The 20,774-nt window shown below is 40.6% G+C and overlaps 2 protein-coding genes and 1 pseudogene across 6 annotated transcripts in view; 1 reads left to right on the top strand and 2 right to left on the bottom strand.

The window, feature by feature from the left end:
- Nucleotides 1–20,055, bottom strand: part of LYRM1 (LYR motif containing 1) — a 36,144-nt gene extending 16,089 nt beyond the window's left edge. Inside the window, exon 1 of the mRNA XM_065924471.1 lies at nucleotides 19,930–20,055. The gene's annotated coding sequence lies outside the window, so the exon portion shown is untranslated. The remainder of the gene's footprint in view (nucleotides 1–19,929) is intronic.
- Nucleotides 20,056–20,308: 253 nt separating this feature from the next.
- LOC136157376 (mitochondrial import inner membrane translocase subunit TIM44-like) overlaps nucleotides 20,309–20,774 on the bottom strand; it is a 28,055-nt pseudogene continuing 27,589 nt past the window's right edge.
- Nucleotides 20,495–20,774, top strand: part of DCUN1D3 (defective in cullin neddylation 1 domain containing 3) — a 51,820-nt gene continuing 51,540 nt past the window's right edge. For all 5 annotated transcript variants that reach the window (XM_065924465.1, XM_065924464.1, XM_065924468.1 and 2 more), the window contains exon 1: nucleotides 20,495–20,653. The gene's annotated coding sequence lies outside the window, so the exon portion shown is untranslated. The remainder of the gene's footprint in view (nucleotides 20,654–20,774) is intronic.

The following is a 20,774-nucleotide window of genomic DNA, read 5'->3' as shown; positions in this document are numbered from 1 at the left end:
ATCTGTATGTCTTCTTTGGAGAAATGTCTGTTTAGTTCTTTGGCCCATTTTTTGATTGGGTCGTTTATTTTTCTGGAATTGAGCTGCAGGAGCTCTTTGTATACTTTTGAGATTAATTCTTGGTCAGTTGCTTTGTTTGCGATTATTTTCTCCCATTCTGAGGGCTGTCTTTTCACCTTGCTTATAGTTTCCTTCATTGTACAAAAGTTTTACATTTAATTGGGTCCCATTTGTTTATTTTTGCTTTTATTTCCTTTACTCTGTGGGGTGGGTCATAGAGAATCCTGCTGTGATTTATGTCAGAGAGTGTTTTGCCTATGTTTTCCTCTAGGAGTTTTATAGTTCCTGGTCTTACATTTAGATCTTTAATCCAAAGATCAGCAATTTAAAATAATCATGTGTGTATACACACACACACACATATATACATACACATATATTTATGGCTATACATAAACCTATATTGCTATACATAATTGTGTGTGTATATAAATATATATAGCTATACATATATCTCATAGTAACCACAATCCAAAAATCTAAAATAATACACAAGAAAGAGAAAGTAAGCCAAACATACAACTAAAAATACTCATCAAATCACAAAGAAGAAAACAAAAGAAGAAAGGAACAACAAAAACTACATAAACAATCCCAAAACAATGAACAAAATGACAACAAGTACATGTGTTTACGCATGCTAAGTCACCCAGTTGTGTTTGACTCTTTGTGACCCCATGGACTGTAGCCCGCCAGGCTCCTCTGTCCATGGGATTTTCCAGGCAAGAATACTGGAGTGGATTGCCATTTCCTCCTCCAGCAGATCTTCCTGACCCGGGGATTGAACCCACATCTCCTGCTTTGGCAGGCAGATTCTAAGCCACCTGGGAAGCCCGACAACAAGTACTTACCTATGATGATTATGTTAAATGTAAATAGACTAAATGTACCAATCAAGAGACATACAGAGGCTGAAAGGATACAAAGCCAAAACCCACATATATGCTGCATACAAAAGACTAACTTCAGATCTAAATACACACACAGACTGAAAGTGAAATGATGAAAATAGGTATTCCATGCAAAAGGAAATCAGAAGGAAGCTGGGATATCAATCTGTATATCAGACAACAGACATTAAACCAAAGACTGTAACAAGAGACAGGGAAGGACATTACATAATGATCAAGGGACCAATCCAAGAAGAAAGTATAAAAATTGTAAATATGTATGTACCCAACATAGGAGAATCGACATACATAAAGCAAATAATAACAGACAGAAAAGGAGAAACTGACAGCAACACAACAATATTATGGAACTTTAACACTTCATTTGCATCAACAGAAAAAATCACCCAGACAGAAAATCAATAAGGAAACACTGGCCTTTAATGACACATTAGGCCAAATTGACTTAAAATATCTATAAAGAACATTCTCTCCAAAAGCAGCAGAATGTACATTCTTTATAAGCACACTTTCTCCAGGATAGATCACATGCTAGGCCATAAAACAAGTTTCAGTAAACTTAAGAAAAGTGAAATCATATCAAGCATCTTTTCTGATCACAATGCTATGAGACTAGAAATCAACTACGACAAAAAGCTGCAAAAGACACAAATATGTGGAGGCTGAATATCAATAATATGCTACTAAACAATCAATGAGTAACTGAAACAACAATAAAAAAATTTTTAATACCCAGAGATAACTGAAAACAAATACACAAAGATCCAAAATCTATGGGAGGCAGCAAAAGCAGCTGTAAGAGGGAAGTTTATAGTGATACAAGCTTACCTCAGGAAACAAGAATAATATCAAACAACCTAATCTTATACCCGGGCTTCCCTGGTGGCTCAGAGATTAAAGCATCTGCCTGTAATGCGGGAGACCTGGGTTCGATCCCTGGGTCAGGAAGATCCCCTGGAGAAGGAACTGGCAACCCACTCCAGTATTCTTGCCTGGAGAATCCCATGGACGGAGAAGCCCGGTGGGCTACAGTCCACGGGGTCGCAAAGAGTCGGACACAACTGAGCGACTTCACTTTCACTTTTCACTTTCAATCTTATACCTAAAGCAAGGAATTAGAGAAAGAACAAACAAACCCCAAAGTTAGTAGAAGGAAAGAGATAATAAAGATCAGAGCAGGTAGTTTCCCTGATGGTTCAGTGGTTAAGAATCTGCCTGCCAATGTAGGGGACACAGGTTTGATCTCTGCTCTGAGGAGATCCCATATGCAGTGTAGCAACTAAGCTCATGTGCCACAACTACTGAGTCAGCACTCTAGAGCCTGTGAGTCGAAACTACTGAGACCATGAACTGCAACTACAGAAGCCCATGTGCCTAGAGCCCATACTCTGCAACAAGAGAAGCCACCACAATGAGAAGCCTGCACATAGCAACTAGAGAGCCCATGCACAGTGATTAGAGAGTAGTCCCTGCTTCCCACACCTAGAGAAAGTCCATGGGCAGCAACAAAGACCCAGCATGGCCAGAAATAAATAAATCTGAAAAAAAAAGGGAGCAGAAATTTAAAAAAAGATAGAAAAGCCAATGAAACCAACAGATTTTTTTTTTTTTAAAGAAAAACAAAATTGATAAATCTTTAGCCAGACTCATGAAGAGAAAAAAGAGAAGGCCCAAATCAATAAAATCAGAAATTAAAAAGAAAAAGTTACAGTCAACAGCGCAGAAATACAAAGAATCATAAGTGATTACTAGGAATGACTATATGACAGTAAAATGGACAACAGAAAAAAAATGGACAAAATCCTAGAAATGTACAATATGCCAAGACTGAACCAGGAAAAAACCAGAAAATATGAACAGTCCAGTTCATATTACCAGTAATGAAATTGAATCATAATTTTAAAATTCCCAATAAACAAAAGTCTAGGATCAGAGGGCTTCACAGGTGAATTCTACCAAATATTTAGAGAAGAGTTAACACCTATCTTTCTCAAGCTATTCCAAAAAATTCTGGAGGAAGGAACACTTCCTAACTCATTTTATGAGGCTCCTAGCATCACCTTGAACCAAAACCAAACAAAGACATAACAAAAAAAGAAAATTACAGGCCTACATCATTGATGAACATAGATGCAAAAATCCTCAACAAATTATTAGCAAACAAAATCCAATGATACACTAGAAGGGTAATACACCACGATCAAGTGGGATTTATCAATATCTGCAAATCAATGTGATATCCTACATTAACAAATTGAAAAATTAAAAACCAAAGGATCATCTCAATAGATGCAGAAAAAGTTTTTGACAAAATTCAACATCCACTTATGATAAAAACTTCCCAGAAAGTGGGCACAGAGGAAATATCCTTCAAAATAATACACACCATATATGACAAAATAACATATTCAATAGTGAAAAGCTGAAAGCATTGCCTCTAAGATGAGGAACAAGACAAGGATGCCCATGCTCTCAACATAGTTTTGGCAGTCCTAGCCACAGCAATAAGAGAAGAAAAATAAAAGGAATCCAGATTTTAAAGGAAGAAGTAAAACTGTCACTGTCTGCAATGTATTCTGTATGGCATGATACCATACATAAAAAATTCTAAAGATCCCACCAGAAAACAACTAGAGCTTATCAATAAATTCAGCAGAGTTGCAGGATACAAAATTAATATATAGAAACTTGCTGCATTTGTTTCTACTAACAACAAACTATCAGAGAAATCAACTAAATAATTCTATTCATTATCATGTCAAAAAAATAAAATATCTCAAAATAAACCTATTAAGGAGGTAGAAGATATCTTGGGCTGGAAGAATTAATATTGCTAAAATTATCATACTACCTAAGAAAATCTACAAATACAATGCAATCCCTGTCAAAATATTGATGGCATTGTTCATAGAACTGGGACAAATATTTAAAAATTTGTATAGAAACACAAGACCCTGAATAGCCAAAACATCTTCAGAAAGAACAGAGCTGGCGGTAACACACTCCCTGACTTCAGACTATACTATAAAGTTATCCTTATCATAACAGTATCATACATCACTTATGAAGATAAACTTAAAATAGATTAAAGAACTAAATGAAAGACTGAAAGTCATAATACTCCTCGAAAACATAGGTAGAACACTCTGACATAAATTGTGGCAATTTTGCTTGACTTGTCTTCTAAGACAAAGGAAACAAAAGCAAAACTAAACAAAATGGGACCTAATTAAACTTAAAAGCATTTTTACAGCAAATGAAACCATTGACAAAATGAAAAAACAACCTACTGAATGGGAGAAAATACTTGTAAATAATATGACTGATAAGAGGTTAACATCCAAAAATATATAGAGTTCATACAATTAAATATCAATAAAAACAACCTGATTAAAAAATGGGCAGAAGACCAAACTAGACTTTTTTCTGAAGAAGACATACACACGGCCACTGTCACATGAAAAGACATTCAGCATCAGTAATCACCAGTAATCCCTGGTAGCTCACATGATACAGAATTTGCCTGCAATGCAGGAAACGCAGGTTTGATCCCTGGGTCAGGAAGATCCCCTGGAGAAGGAAATGGGTACCCACTCTAGTATTCTTGCCTAGAGAAATCCATGGACAGATGAGCTTGGCAGTCTACAGTCCACAGGGTTGCAAAGAGTCAGATGTGACTGAGTGATTAACACTTATCCTAATCATCAGAAATATGCAAATCAAAACCATAATGAGATATTACTTCACACCTGTCAGAAGGCTATCATCAAAAGGAACATAAATAATAAATATTGGTGAGGACATGGAGGAAAGGGAACAGTTGGTGGGAATCTAACCTGGTGTAGCCACTATGGAAAATAGTATGGAGGTTCCTCGAAAGCTAAAAATGGAACTACCATCAGTTCAGTTCAGTTACACAGTTGGGTCTGACTCTTTGCAACCCCATGGACTGCAGCATACCAGGCTTCCCTGTCCTTCACCATCTCCTGGAGCTTGCTCAAACTCATGTCCATTGAGTCAGTGATGCCACTGAGTCAGTGATGCTATTCAGCCATCTCATCCTCTGTTGTCCCCTTCTCCTCCTCCCTTCAATCTTTCCCAGCCTCAGGGTCTTTTCCAATGAGTCAGTTCTTCATATCAGGTGGCCAAAGTACTGGAGTTTCAGCTTCAGTATCAGTCCTTCCAATGAATATTCAGGACTGATCTCCTTTAGGGTTGACTGGTTGGATCTCTTTGTAGTCCAAGGGACTCTCAAGAGTCTTCTCCAACACCATATTTCAAAAGCATCAATTCTTCGGAGCTCAGCTTTCTTCACAGTCCAACTCTCACATCCATATATGACTACTAGAAAAACCATAGCTTTGACTAGACGGACTTTTGTTGGCAAAGTAATGTCTCTGCTTTTTAATAATGCTGTTTTCTAGGTTGGTCATAGTTTTTCTTCCAAGGAGCAAGCGTTTTTTAATTTCATGGTTGCAGTCACCATCTGCAGTGATTTTGGAGCCTAACAAAATAAAATCTGCCACTGTTTCCATTGTTTCCCCACTTATTTGCAAGAAGTGACGAGACTGGATGCCATGATATTAGTTTTCTGAATGCTGACTTTTAAGCCAAGTTTTTCACTCTTTTTCACTTCATCAAGACGCTCTTTAGTTCCTCTTCGCTTTCTGTCAAAAGGGTGGTGTCATCTGTGTATCTGAGATTATTGACATTTCTCCCAGCAATCTTGATTCCAGCTTGTGCTTCATCCAGCCTGGCATTTCTCATGATATATTCTGCATATAAGTTAAATAAACAGGGTGACAATATACAGCATCGATGTACTCTTTTCCCAATTAGGAACCAATCTATTGTTCTATGTCTGGTTCTAAATGTTGTTTCTTGACCTGCATACCAGTTTCTCAGGAGGCAGGTAAGGTGGTCTGGTATTCCCATCTCTTTCAGAACTTTCCACAGTTTGTTGTGATCCACACAAAGGCTTTGGCGTAGTCAATAAAGCAGAAGTAGATGTTTTTCTGGAATTCTCTTGCTTTTTGCTTTTTTGATGATCTAATGGATGTTGGCAATATGATCTCTGGTTCCTCTGCCTTTTCTAAATCCAGCTTGAACATCTGGAAGTTCACAGTGTGCATACTGTTTAAGCCTGGCTTGGAGAATTTTGAGCATTACTTTGCTAGTGTGTGAGATAAGTGCAATTGTGCAATAGTTTGAGCATTCTTTGGCATTGCCTTTCTTTGTGATTGGAATGAAAACTGACCTTTTCCAGTCCTGTGGCCACTGCTGAGTTTTCCAAATTTGCTGGCATACTGAGTGCAGCACTTTCACAGCATCATCTTTTAGGATTTGAAATAGCTCAACGGAAATTCCATCACCTCCACTACCTTTGTTTGCAGTGTTGTTTCCTAAGGCCCACTTGACTTCGCACTCCAGGATGTCTGACTCTAGGTGAGTGATCACACCATGGTGGTTATCTGGGTCACGAAGATCTTTTCTGTATAGTTCTTCTGTGTATTCTTGCCCTATGACCCAGCAATTCTACTTCTGGGTATGTATCTGGGAAAAACACTAGTTCAAAAAGATAAGTGCATCCAGTATTCATAACATCAGTATTTACAAGACAAGATAGGGAAGTAACTTAAGTGTCTATCAACAGATGAATGGATAAGGAAGATGTAATATATATACACAATGTAATACTACTCAGCCATAAAAAAAATGAAATTCTGCCATTTGCAACAAGATGAATGGACCTGGAGGGTATTGTGCTTAGTGAGATAAATCAGACAAGAGAAAGAGAAATACTCTATGCTATCACTTATATATGGAATCTAAAAAATAAAAGAAATGAATGAATTAAACAAAACAGACTCACAGATACAGAGAATGAACTAACTACTGGTTACCAGTGGGGAGGCAGTGGGGCAATAGAGAGGTACGGGATTAAAAGCACAAACTACAAAGTGTAAAATCAATAAGCTACCAGGATATATTATATAGCACAGGTGTTAAATATTCCATAACAATTTTAAACAGTACAATCTATAATAATTTTGAATCACTATGTTGAACATCAGAAACTAATATAAATCAACAATACCTCAATTTAAAAAAATGATTTAAAAAAGAAATTCAAAGAAGATAGGAAAAGAAAGCTCACTACTGGAGGATTGTGATTAGTCAGATTTGGAGAATGAATACTGTATTTGCCTTTAAAACAAATTAGCAGGCTGGGAAGATGAGGATTTGGCAAGTGAGTAGAAAGACCAGGCAGTGGTACACCTCATTATGAGTCTAGGACTTTTCTCAAACAGGTCATCTGTTGAGAAATATGCTGCTCATTGCCCTTTGAGAACAAGACCAATTTCCAACCCAAGCTGGAGGGGTAATACATGGAGATTCCACACTTTAGGTTGGTCCTAAGCTTATGAGGATTTAGGCAGCTAAATAAAGCAGATGGGAGCTGGAAGGAGCTGTGTTATCTAGAAATTCTGAAGGAATTCAAGGAATTCACCTGAGAGAGAATGTCTGTATGGCTGTTATCTCCTACTTATCCTGACACTGATGACCTTTCTTAAGCAATGAGGAATAAACCATGGCTTAACCATTTCTTAAAATGGTTAAGAAATCACTACTTCACCCAAATTCAAAAGTTAAAAGGGCTAAAGTTATATCCATTATACCTGATATTCATTTTGACATGGACTATGCTGTGCTATGCTTAGTTGCTCAGTTGTGTCCGCCTCTTTAGGACCCCATGCACTGTACCCGCCAGGTTCCTCTGTCCATGGGGATTCTCCGGGCAAGAAGAATACTGGAGTGGGTTGCCATGCCCTCCTCCTGGGGATCTTCCCAACCCAGGGATCAAACCCAGGTCTCCCGCATCGCAGGCGGATTCTTTACCAGCTGAGCTACTAGGGAAGCCCAATGTCCGTTACACCTCACAGGAAAAAACACTTAAAAGGAATTCATACAAATTAAGAGAGATCATCATGCATTATGGCTAATCATAATGAAAACTCATAGAATTGATGATGTTTTTCCTGGTAAAGAAACAGGTTTCTGAGTTTCTGGCTATCCCTAGAACACCATGGTTTCATATGAAAATACATGAGTCAGTTCCTGTGAGGAGCAGAGTCTGCAATAAACTTCTATTCACAACTGCTTCACTTCCCTGTCACTAACAGATTAAACTTCCTTGACCACACAATACCAAAAGAGGAAGGTGAAGGCGATCTGGCATATTAAAACAGCAGCAACCTTCTCCAAAGTCTGACTTCATTTCTTTCTTTCTACTACTCTAAGAACCACAGCTTCATACTTTAACTGATCATACTATATATATCTGATACACAAGCTTTGCCATTATAATATTTGAGGTAACCAGCAGAACTAACAACTTGTATTTAATAGGACCATTTTCAAAACACTTTAATGTTTAAGTGTTTTGAAAACTAATCCTGGTACTTCCCTGGTGATACAGTGATTGAGAATCTGCCTCCCAATGCAGGGGAAGCTGGTTTGATCCCTGGTCAGGGAACTAAAATCCCACATGCCTTGAGGCAACTGTGCTCTAGAGCCTGTGCTCTACAAGAAAGGCTCACATGCTGCAAAAAACCCTAATCCTGAAAGGGAAATAAGTGATGTCTCCCTTTCCAACACTAGGTGACCTAGAAAACTCAAGTCCAAAAGATTGCCACAGACAGCCTAAGCTGTATTACGTACTATTAACAAGAAGGTGTTACAAAGCTTGTGATTCTAGAAACAAAATCAGCCACGTAAGAAAAAAAAATTTAAAGCTATTTTCCTTTTGGTTTATATTTCTATTCCTAGGAAGCAACGTATTTAGGAAAAGTGCCTTTTCCCTAAGAGTTTTCCTCCTTTTGGATTTAATGGCTTGAAACCAACATTTACTCCTCTAATTATCAATTATCTCTCACTATTGATGCAGGGCTGAGTCAGCCCTTATCCTTCTTCACTAGTATCAGAGGTTGATCTGATGCAGCAGTCTGCTGGGATTCTCCCATGTGCGATATAAGGAATATTGTTTAGAGGACCACAACTGAACTGCAGTCACAACTGCCTGTGAAATCAGTTCTTATATTTAGAACTTTTTAAAGTTTTGTAACTTTTATCCTGAGACTGACAGTTCCTCAAATTCTGCTTTTCATTTCCTTAACCCTCAAATCCCAGAATGAGGGAAGATAAGAGATAGGAAGTGTGCCTGGGAGGAACTGTGGCTAGAAATTGGGCTCTTTTCTTCAAGTCATAATTCATGTATAAACAAAGTGCCAGGATAAAACTTGTTATCAAGCACCTACCATGTGCAGCCTGTACTATTAAGAAAAGGCTGATAAATGTCCCTGCTAGTACATTTTGGCCTCAGGACATAGTCAGAACTTTCCCCTAAAGCAAGTGTCCCAAAGACTGGTTGATGAGGTAATTTTTGATGTATAATAGAATATTTATCTTCTTACTGTGATTCTCTTAATGTGTTTTAATAGCCCACCAAATTCACGACCCAGATAATCATGATGGTGTGATCACTCACCTAGAGCCAAACATCCTGGAATGTGAAGTCAAATGGGCCTTAGGAAGCATCACTACAAACAAAGGTAGTGGAGGTGATGGAATACCAGTTGAGCTATTTCAAATCCTAAAAAATGATGATGTGAAAGTGCTGAACTCAATATGCCAGCAAATTTGGAAAACTCAGCAGTGGCCAAAAGACTAGAAAAACTCAGTTTCCATTCCAATCCCAAAAAAAGGCAATGGCAAAGAATGCTCAAACTACGGCACAATTGTACTCATCTCACACGCTAGTAAAGTAATGCTCACAATTCTCCAAACCAGGCTTCAGCAATACATGAACCATGAACTTCCAGATGTTCAAGCTGGATTTAGAAAAGGCAGAGGTCAAATTGCCAACCAGAGGTCAAACTGCCAACCAGAGATCAAATTGCCAACATCCGCTCAATCATCAAAAAAGAGAGCTCCACAAAAACATCTATTTCTGCTTTATTGACTATGCCAAAGCCTTTGACTGTGTGGATCACAACAAACCATGGAAAATTCTTAAAGAGAAGGGAATACCAGAACACCTGACCTGCCTCTTCAGAAATCTGTATGCAGGTCAGGAAGCAACAGTTAGAACTGGACATGAACAACAGACTGGTTCCAAATAGGAAAAGGAGTACATCAAGGCTGTATATTGTCACCCTGCTTATTTAACTTATATGCAGAGTACATCATGAGAAACGCAGGGCTGGATGAAGCACAAGCTGGAATCAAGATTTCTGGGAGAAATATCAATAACCTCAGATATGCATATGATACTACCCTTATGGCAGAAAGTGAAGAACTAAAGAACCTCTTGATGAAAGTAAAAGAGGAGAGTGAAAAAGTTAGCTTAAAGCTCAACATTCAGAAAACTAAGACCATGGCATCCGGTCCCATCACTTCATGGTAAATAGATGGGGAAACATTGGAAACAGTGGCTGACTTTATTTTTGGGGGCTCCAAAATCACTGCAGATGGTGACTGCAGCCATGAAATTAAAAGCTTATTCCTTGGAAGGAAAGTTATGACCAACCTAGACAGCATATTAAAAAGCACAGACATTACTTTGCCAACAAAGGTTCATATAGTCAAGGTTATGGTTTTTCCAGTAGTCATGTATGGATGTGAAAGTCTGACTATAAAGAAAGCTGAGCACCGAAGAATTGATGCTTTTGAACTGTGGTGTTGGAGAAGACTCTTGAGAGTCTCCTGGACTGCAAGGAGATTCAACCAGTCCATCCTAAAGGAGATCAGTCCTGAGTGTTCATTGGAGGGACTGATGTTGAAGCTGAAACTCCAATACTTGGGCCACCTGATATGAAGAGCTGACTCATTTGAAAAGACCCTGATGCTGGGAAAGATTGAGGGAAGGAAGAGAAGGGGATGACAGACGATGATATGGTTGGATGGCATCACTGACTCAATGGACATGAGTTTGATTGAGTAAACTCCAGGAGTTGGTGATCAACAGGGAGGCCTGGCGTGCTGCGGTACATAGGGTCGCAAAGAGTTGGACATGACTGATTGACTGAAATGAACTGAAACCCATGACTTAAAGTGATTTCTATTTTGTAGTTCTATCTTTACGCATATTACAGATTGACTGAAATGAACTGAAACCCATGACTTAAAGTGATTTCTATTTTGTAGTTCTATCTTTACGCATATTACAGAAATTTTTAAGCAGGTTTAAAATACAGGAATATAATAGTAAAAATCATGATGTGGAGCCCCCCAAAAAAGCAAATTTGGAAATGTAGCTCTAAGGCACTACTGTGGTGTTTGTTCTGGCTAACCTTTTCACTTAGGATGCCTGTTTTGGCTGGCCATACCAACTTGTAGACACTAGTTTACTCTCAAGCTTTTTTTGGAGCACCTCTTTCTCTGCTTTTTTATCACATCCAGTTTCACTGTGTCTTTTTCTTCCTTTTCTCCCTTCTTCTGGAGGGCAGGGACTGCATTTTGCTCACTAAAGGAATAAAAATAATAGTAATAGCTATCACTAACTCATTGGACATTAATTCGAGCAAACTTTGGGAGATAGTGAAGGACAGAGAAGCCTGGCGTGCTTCACAAAGAATCAGACACGGCTTAAGCGACTAAACAACAAAAACACTTACTTTGTAATTACTCTGTGCCAGACTTTCTAGGTACTTTACATACATATATATTAATTCCCATACTCATCACCCTTCTATAAGGTAAACACATTATCTTATTTTATAAAAGAGGACCCTGATGCAAAAAGAGGTTAAGTAACTTGAGTACAGACACAAGGAAAGGAAGAGGTGGAGCCAGGATTCAAAGTCAAAGTCTGGAGTCAGAGCACCAACTTTTAATCACTAAAGAGGCTGCTCAATCTAAGTAAATATAGTTGAATGTTTCTGATTGCTTTAAAGAACTTAGCCAGTTGTGACAATGGAAACTAAATTCTATTCCCTTCCTACAAAGAGCAAAAAATCATTCTTTTTGCACCTAGATATGAATTGCAATTACCCTTTTATAAGGTTTCCACCTTATAAATGTGTTATCCACCCCTCCCCTGCAACTGTCCTTCCTCAGTAGTGATGTTACACGTCAGCACCTTTAGAGGAGGCCGTGCACTTGACTAGACTGCTTTAATCTTCTGTTCCCAGTAGCAACACTGTTCCTGACATTTCAAAGGGAGCTGACATTACAGAAGAGATACTGGCACTCATTACAATACTACTACCCTGCAGGTCTTACTCTTCCCTCCCAAGAATCTATCCATCCAACCATCTAACATTTATTCAGTGCCATGTGCCAGGTACATGCAGTTCTAGGCATACAGTGATAAACAAGCAGCCATGGTCCCTGACCTAGAGTTTATATCCAAGTGGCAGAGGCAGATGATATACAAGAAAAACAATTTTTCTTGGTGATACGTATTCTCAAAGAATGAAACAATATGATATGGATGAGAAGAGGTGGGGATTATTTTGGGTAGTCAGTGATATTTGAGTTGGGTCTTGAATGGTGTTAAGGAACCTATAAATGTAAGAGTTCAGGGGAAGAAGATGCAGGAATAAAGAAAAGTAGGGACAAAGGCTATGAAATGGGAACCAATCTCTGTGTTAACACAATCGAGAGTTTATGGGGGAAGTGAGGCGATAGGTGTACAGAATCCAACACAGGTTGGGAAAGCAGGCCTTGGAAAGGAGTTTGATTTGTAGTCTAAGAGCAAAAGAAGCCCCTGGTAGGTTTTAGGCAAGTAACAATATACTGGTCTGACCTGATTACATTTTTTAAAACATGCTGTATTTCAAACTATACCATAAGTATTTGTGATTCTACCAACCTTGCAGATGGTGAAGAGTCTTGCCTAATGCTACCTAATTGACAGGGAAGCTGGTATTAAGAGCCAAAAAAGCTAGATGGTTTTATTTCTAGCTGCAACTTTTCCCCTGTTTTCATTTTGGAGTCAGTAATGGGAACTTGAGAGGAGCAGTGATCAATTTCCTTTAAAAAAAAAAAAAAGCACCACCCACTCACTCTTCCACTTGCTATTGAGAATGAAAATACATGCTAAGCACTTGGTATGTCTAAATCTAGTTTTGCAGGAGGCCTATGGGAAGATTGGGCTTCCCAGATGGCGCTACTGCTAAAGAACCTGCCTGCCAAAGAAGGAGACAGAAGAGATGCGGGTTCAATCCCTGGGTTGGGAAGATCCCCTGGAGGAGGGCGTAACAACTCACTCCAGTCTTCTTGCCTGGAGAATCTCATGGACAGAGGAGCCTGGCAGGCTACAGTCCATAGGGTGGCCAAGGGTTGAACATGACTGAAGCCACTTAGCAAGCATGCACGCATGGGAAAATTTGCTAGGACTAAGGGCTTTATCCACTTTACCATTTTCCCCACCCCTGGAACACTTTTTTTCACCTTTGGAAAGACATCACCGCAGGAACACTGAAGAATTAAGAACAGAGATGAAAATTCCCTTTCCTCAGATGAAATTTATAGAAGAATGACTCTGGTCTCAGGAATGTCAAAATTTCAAATGTTGCACTCCCAGGAGGTTTTGCCATCTACTGAAGAAAAAGTGTTGCAGTACAAACAAGGGACAGACAGGCAACGGGGTTAACTGACTTTCAAACCCCAGATGGAAGGAGACTCTTTCCATCTATTCTTTCAAGATCTGTCCCTATGTATAAAATTTTAAAAATCATAACCAATGAAAATAATGTAGCCAAATTTCTCTCCCAACTACTTTATGATTTGTGTGAGGGGGAGGGCGATAGTGAAATTCACCCAGAGAAATCCATTTTTATGTTCACCATACACCAATTGTCACCTATCCTGTGTCCTGCTGCCTTTATCTCCTTAGACCTGGGACTCCTCCTTTTTGCCAAATGGAAGATTCCAACTCATACAACCGAAATATTCTTTTATTTTTTGCTTAACTGCTGATTCTCAGCCTTTGGCTTTCATCACTTTTAACAGGCTGTCTTCTTCACACTAGGCCAACGTCTTCACACTAGGTTCTTCCTACTCTATTGTAACAATAATTTTCTGTTTGACCTGCATTTCTTCCTTCACTGTGTTTTGGGAGGGGGAGAGAGAATAAGGTTGGGACCTTGTCTTATCCATTATACTCCCATGCCTGGCAGAGTTGGAGCTTAAAATACTTTTGTTAGAAGAAAAAAAATTACCCACACAAAATAATTACCAGTAATTTTCATTCTCATCCTGAGATATATGCACTGGTATTTGGGCCAGGTTTCACAACAGAAGACCCTAACACATTTAAAAATACTAATTAACCCTCACAATGATGTTTTCAAGAGTGGCACTGTGGGTATCAGGATGAAGAACTGAAGATTTAAGTGTTGTTTGGGAAAGCAGTCTTATTACTTCCATCTAGAGCAGTCTACAGAGCTATTACCTAACCCTCACTCTTAAGTTCTTTTAAGGCCACGTAGGGTTTGTCTATAGGACTGAAATGATATACTATGTTTCCATGAAGCTTAGAACTGTGAAATTGAATATTTCCTGCCATATCAATAAATAAGAATGTAAAAGCCACCAGCGATTTCAGGCCTCCAAACGTGACTGAGGGTTTCCAAAAAGGGACACAATGCCTGTGATCTAGTAGATCACATGCCCCCCAACTCCCCATGGTGATTGCTGAGGAGCTGTGGGGTGGGGGGTAGAGGGAGGAGGGAAGAGTGAGAAAAAAAAAAAAGAAAGGCAGGATGCTGGCCCCAGATAGCTGAGATGCATATGAAGAAATGACTTCAATAATCTCAGATTCTTGCATCTTCCCATATGTAGAAGAGTGCTAAATTCCTTTAACTCGGTATCTGGTTTTCCTTACTTAACAATAATTGATGTTCAGTCTGCCTGCCAGCTTTGTTGCAAGCTTGTATATAGCCTGACTCTCTCCTCTGCTTCCTCAGAGCAGTTTCTTGGGGCTACCTGAAATTCTGTCTCCAGGGCTTGGAGTCCTAACAATTCCAAGTAAAACATTCTACTTTCAGGTTGTGAATGTATTTGTAGTTGACAGAAACAAACACTTAGAAAAATGAGGTTCTGGTACTTTTTTTTTCATAAAAACAATCCTTTGGGGGAATAAAGTCCATGGCACACAAATGATCAGGGCTCAAAATCAACTCCCCAAATTATAATTTAAAGCTTTAGTCATCTGGAAAACTTGCAGGGAATTTAAGTGTTCTTATAAAGTCAAAGCAATCAGATTTTCTTGCCCAGGATAGCAGAATAGAGAATGACTACCTTGATTTCAGGCATTCAAAAATTTTCCACACATGTAAAGAAGAGAGATATAATACAAATAATGAACTAATTGGAGTTTGAATACTGACTTCACCACATCAGGCAAGATATTAATCTTCCAGAGCCTCAATTTCTTAAAATGGGGTAACAATAGAACCTTCTTCAAAGAGTTGCTGTAAGGACTGTTCATAATTATCCACGTAAATTACTTAGCATTGGGAATTAACAAAGGCAAAATGTTACCTGAAATAGGAAATAAAGGAGGAACAGTGAGGCCTCTTTTATCTATGCTAAACTTTGTCTGCAGAGGAGGGAAAAGAAATGTGTTGTCTGTTGGTGAATTTATTGCTTTGTGGTAGTAATGGATTTTCCTAAAGCTGTTTCCCTCTGATTATTAATAATCCATGTACCGTAAAAAGCTATTGTTCTTCAATATGACTAACCAACCCTGCTGGAGGCATTGCTTATCTTCAGACCACAGCACATACTTCTTACTGGAAATACAATGCAGGTGCCAATATCAAGAGCATGTCCAAGCTTCCCTTCCTATTTTTCTTCCTTTATCTCTTACTCCTTGCTTACCCTTCAGTGCACTTTTCTCCTAGATCTGTTATCCTTCCCTACTTTCTGATGTATTTCCATATCCTATACAGTATCATCTTATCTAAACTGAATAACTTTCAAGATAAACTATGGGCCTCATCTCATTGCCCCACACATATGCCATGGACTTATTCCCTGACTGGGATTCAGTTTTTGGTTACTAGTATCCAAGAAGGGAAGTGTAATGCCACACACTGTTTTGCATATCTCAGGATATGTCTGTGTAGTGTACTTAATCATACTACAGCTATTCTCTGAAACAGCATCTTTTTACAAGAAATTGACAATATGGTATGTCAGAGTTAAGGGTCATGGGGAAGAGAAAGGATTATATATTTTTATCTTACCTAAAGGAAGAGAAATTAAGTTAGGCTCTATAACACAGGAAATCTTTAGAACACAAGGAAAAACTAAAAATATTTATGTCTGGAAGGTTTTTAAACTATCCCAAACAAGATCATATAAGGCACATATATTCATTCTAAATATAGAATGCACAGGAGCACACACAAGATTATACTTGTAAGGGGAACTCCAATCAGGCTATAGTAACCATTGAGATGTTCAGCTATTTGCCCCCTCAGGGATAGAAACTCTAAATGGACACCAAGTTTCAGTTTCTCAATTAAAAAGAAGTGGAAGTAACTGCTTTCTTATCACCATATTTTAAGAGACAAAGACAAGGTCAATCAGGGAAATGAGAACAAGTTACCAGAAGTAGGAGGTTGTGCGTGCGGGCCCTAGGTGTTGAGTTATTTGCTGCCGTGTCTGACTCTTTGCAACCGCCAGGCTCCTCTGTCCATGGAATTCTCCAGGCAAAAATACTAGAGTGGGTAGCCATTCCCTCCTCCAGGGAATCTCCCTGACCCAGGGACTGAACCCAAGTTTCTTGTATTTCAGGCAGATTCCTTACCATCTGAGCCATCAGGGAACTTGGTCAATGCTAAAGATCAACCCCAGTCATTCATTCATAACTAACTACCCAAGATTTGAACCTTTCAAATGAACTAGGTAAGTCAGAGAACACGAAACATTTAAGACATTCAAACCCCTTCTTTGTGATAATGTCCTAAGGAATTGGATTAAGAAGCAGACAAAAGGGCTCTGGTTATAACCTTAGATACACCTGACCCCTGATCCAACCACCTGATATATAGCCCTTACTCTGCACAGGGGGTCTCCCCCTTCATGACAGTTTCCAAGTACACGCCAACTATTGAATGAACTGCTCTCCCCATCCGCAGAGGCACAGGAGCTCCTTACTAGACAAATTTCCTTCAGAGTAGGAGCAATGACTTTACTATCCATGGATATCCACACTATCCATCTTTAGTGTGCAGAATGATTAGACCTGAGCATCTTTAAGTTCCTCCAGTCCAACACTGACCAACAGAATTCTCTCCAATGTTGGAAATATTTTCTATCTTTGCTGTCCAACAGGGTGGCCACTGGCACTGGGTGTCTGAAATACGGTGAGTATATCTGAGGAACCGCATTTTTAATTTTACTTCATCTAAATCGAAATAGGTGCATGTAGCTTGTGCCTACAGACAGACAGCAGAGCTCTAAACCAAGAACTGCAAATCAAATGTCCATAGGGGTCAGGCAGGTAGAGAAAGGGAAAAGAATCTCACTGGCTCCAGCTGACTGTTGCTGTGCAGGAAACTCAGGCTGGTGTTGCCAGATTGTCACTTTTTCAAATGAAGCTGAAAATTGAATTTTTTAATTTGGCAAGTAAATTAAAAAAAATAATTTAGATCAATTTATGGGCCAAACCATGTTTTCAGGCAGTTTGTAATCTGTAATCTAGGCCAATCTGTAACCCCTTAAACTCAAAGAACAGGGCCATTCTGCTGGTCAGTAGTGACCTAAGATTGAAATCCAAGCCTTCTGACTCTTGTTTTTTTGGTATATGGGATTTTAGTTCCCAAATCAGGGATCGAACCAGCAATCCCTGCAGTGGAAGCACAGAGTCTTAAACGCTGGACAGCCAGAGAAGCCCTTTCTGATTATTCTTTTGATACTCTTTCTACATTTTATGAAATCAACCATACCATATCTAGTCATGGAGGCAGCAGCAACATCAGGGACAAACGCTCCTTCATCAGAAGGTGTTGAAATTCATGGTTTATACATTAAGGACACAGAGTTCCTATACACTGGGCTCAATGGGCAAAGCTCTGAACTAGAGGACAACAGGGCACAAAGAAGAAATAGTTCACAGGATAGTCAGACCCATAAACAATAAACAAAGTAAGGTTTGTTACAGTGAACACAAACCTCCTAAGCAGGAGTCCAAAAGCACTAACAGCTGGCAGAGGAAAGGAAGAAAGAGATTTGAGCCAGAACTTCCAGACTGAGTCTCAATGATTATGAGGGTGGGTCCCATTATTCAAGAGTATTACAGGGCCTCCTTTTATCTTTGAGGCTTTATATGTACAGTCTCCTCTGCTGGCTTTTCCTTCTCTGGATCATCTCTAAATGTAAAGAGCCCCAAGGATTTTAGTGGCCTTCCTCTTCCCCACCCCACCAAGACTATGTTTTAATACATAAATATTTAACAGCACAATAGCTAAGCCAAATATGCCCAATTTCAAAACTTCACCTGCATTCTTAAATTTACTTTTTATTCCTTGATTAACAAAGAAAAATAGGGCTTCCCAGAGAACTTCCTCTCTATCTGCACTCTCTTCTTAGGTGATTTAGGAATAAACTGCTACATTTATTATCTCTCTTGAGCTTTCCCTTGATTTTCATATTTAACTTCTCAACGTCTATACCTGGACAGTTAACAAACTTATCAAAACTAGTATGTTTAAAAGAAGAGAGTGCCTTTCAAACTATTTTCTCTGAGGAGTCATCCTTGGTTCCATCCTTTCACATACACTTCACATCCAATTTGGCAACAAGTTCTGCAAGTTCTAGTTTCAGAATACATTCTGAATTTAATTCTTTCATTTCACTGTCACCTCTCCTTCCGCCTACTGCAACAGCTGCCAAACGGGTCTGACCACGTGTATCTTTCTCTATCCAGGAGCCAAGAATGATTTTCTAAAACAGTAAATGAGATCTGCCACTCCTTAAACCCTCCAGTAACCCAACAGTCAAGCTCTCACCTTGGGCTAAGCTATGCTTGATCAGGTCTTGCCACTTCTCCATCACAGACCACTCTGGCTCTTGTTCTTCCCTTTCTGATCCAAGCACCTGACCTTCTCGCCGTTTCCTTGCCGCTGGTTCTTTTCTCCACCTAGAAAACTTATTCCTTAACTTCCCTCTTTTCTGGGACTTATGCAAACCCGGCCTTCTTTGAACAGCCCTATCCGATTTAGAGTGGCCCTCCCCTCATCTTCCGGGCTTCCCTTGTGGCTCAGCTGGTAAGAATCTGCCTGCAATGCAGGAGACCTGAGTTGGATCCCTGGGTTGGGAAGAGCCCCTGGCGAAGGGAACGGCTACCCACTCCACGGGGTCGGAAAGGGTCAGACACGACTGAGCGACTTTCATTTCCCCCTCATCTTCTACCACTTCACCTGATATTACTTCCTTTGGGACATTTCTTGCTGGTATCTACCCTATTGCTTTACTTTTTAAGTTACTCCCGGACTCGAAAAAATCACGTAGCAACATCTTTTGTGGACCAAAGGATTTAAAAAGCTAGTTCTCATTATCTTAGAAAATCTCAGTATCGTGCAGGGTACTTGTTTGTGTCAACCTTCCTCGGCTAGACGCCTCGCCTCCGGATTTGCCCCTATTAATCTCCCATTCACCAATACATTGGGGGAATCCAAAGCATTCAGAGATGGGCCCCAAATCGGCATTTCAGCGTTCCCAAACCAGGCCTCCCCTTCCTGGCCCTCAAGCCGCTTCCCTCAGCAGGTTCCTGAGGCGAGCGGCGGTGACACGAAGCAGCCCTCGCGAGGCTGGGGTCACACAGGCTCGTCTCCTAGCAACGTCGTACCCCCCACCCCCACCCCATCCCTGCCCCTGAGGAGTCCACCCCTTCTCCCAGTTTCCCGCGCCAGGAGTCGGCGTCTCCATCCTCAACACTCACTCTGCGTCAGTCCAGCCTTCCCCCACCCACAGAAGCACCGCAGCCTCCGGCAGGCTGGGAAGAGGCGGCGCCGGGAGCGCAGCTGAGCGGCGGCGGACTGAGCTCTCTAGCAGGTCTGGTAGGCCAGACCGGACCAAACCACCGGACGGACCTCTGTGGGAGCATTAGTCCCAAGTCGAGGGTAGGCTCGACCCTTCGTTCAGCTTCAAACTCTAGATCACGCTCCGCCGTATACCCAACAAGAGAGCCAAGCTCATCCTTTTCTTATTTCCCTTTTCCCCCGTTCGTTCTCCTCTCGCCACCCCATTCCAGCGACAAAAATGGTCCACTCCATCTCTTCCTAGCCCTCCCTCGGCGTTGCGTTGCTAAGTCTTTGCCCTTACTTGGCGACAGCTTCGTACGCCTTTGCGTACGTCTTGACGCTAACTGCCACTCGTTCCCTCCTCTCTCCTTTCCTATTCCGCCTGCCGGAGCGGGCGGCCTGCGGGATTACCGGAAGTGATGATGCAGGAGGCGATGGAGGGGGCGGGGCTTCGGGGCGGCCGCCGCTGGTGGGCGGCAGATGAAGGGGAGGCGGCGGCAGTGGTGGGAGAAGAGGCGGCGGCGGCGGCGGCGGAGGGGGTAGGGAACCTGGAAACGCGAGCGGGGATGGTAGGTGTTTTGGACCCGCCGGGCCGCCGTCGTTTCCAGAAAGGGTTTGACTGGAGGAACCTCTGGAGCAGCTGTGAGTTTGAGGGGGGGGTTGAGGAGAAGGGGAGGCTTTGGGAGATGAAGGGGCGGGGGTTGGGTACCTTCGAGAAAGGGAGGGGGGGTGGAAGGGGAGGCGTGGAAATCAGCTCCTTGTC

The sequence above is a fragment of the Muntiacus reevesi genome, chromosome 2, assembly GCF_963930625.1.
Source record: "Muntiacus reevesi chromosome 2, mMunRee1.1, whole genome shotgun sequence".
NCBI lineage: Eukaryota > Metazoa > Chordata > Mammalia > Artiodactyla > Cervidae > Muntiacus > Muntiacus reevesi.
This window is presented reverse-complemented; position numbering and strand designations above follow the sequence as displayed.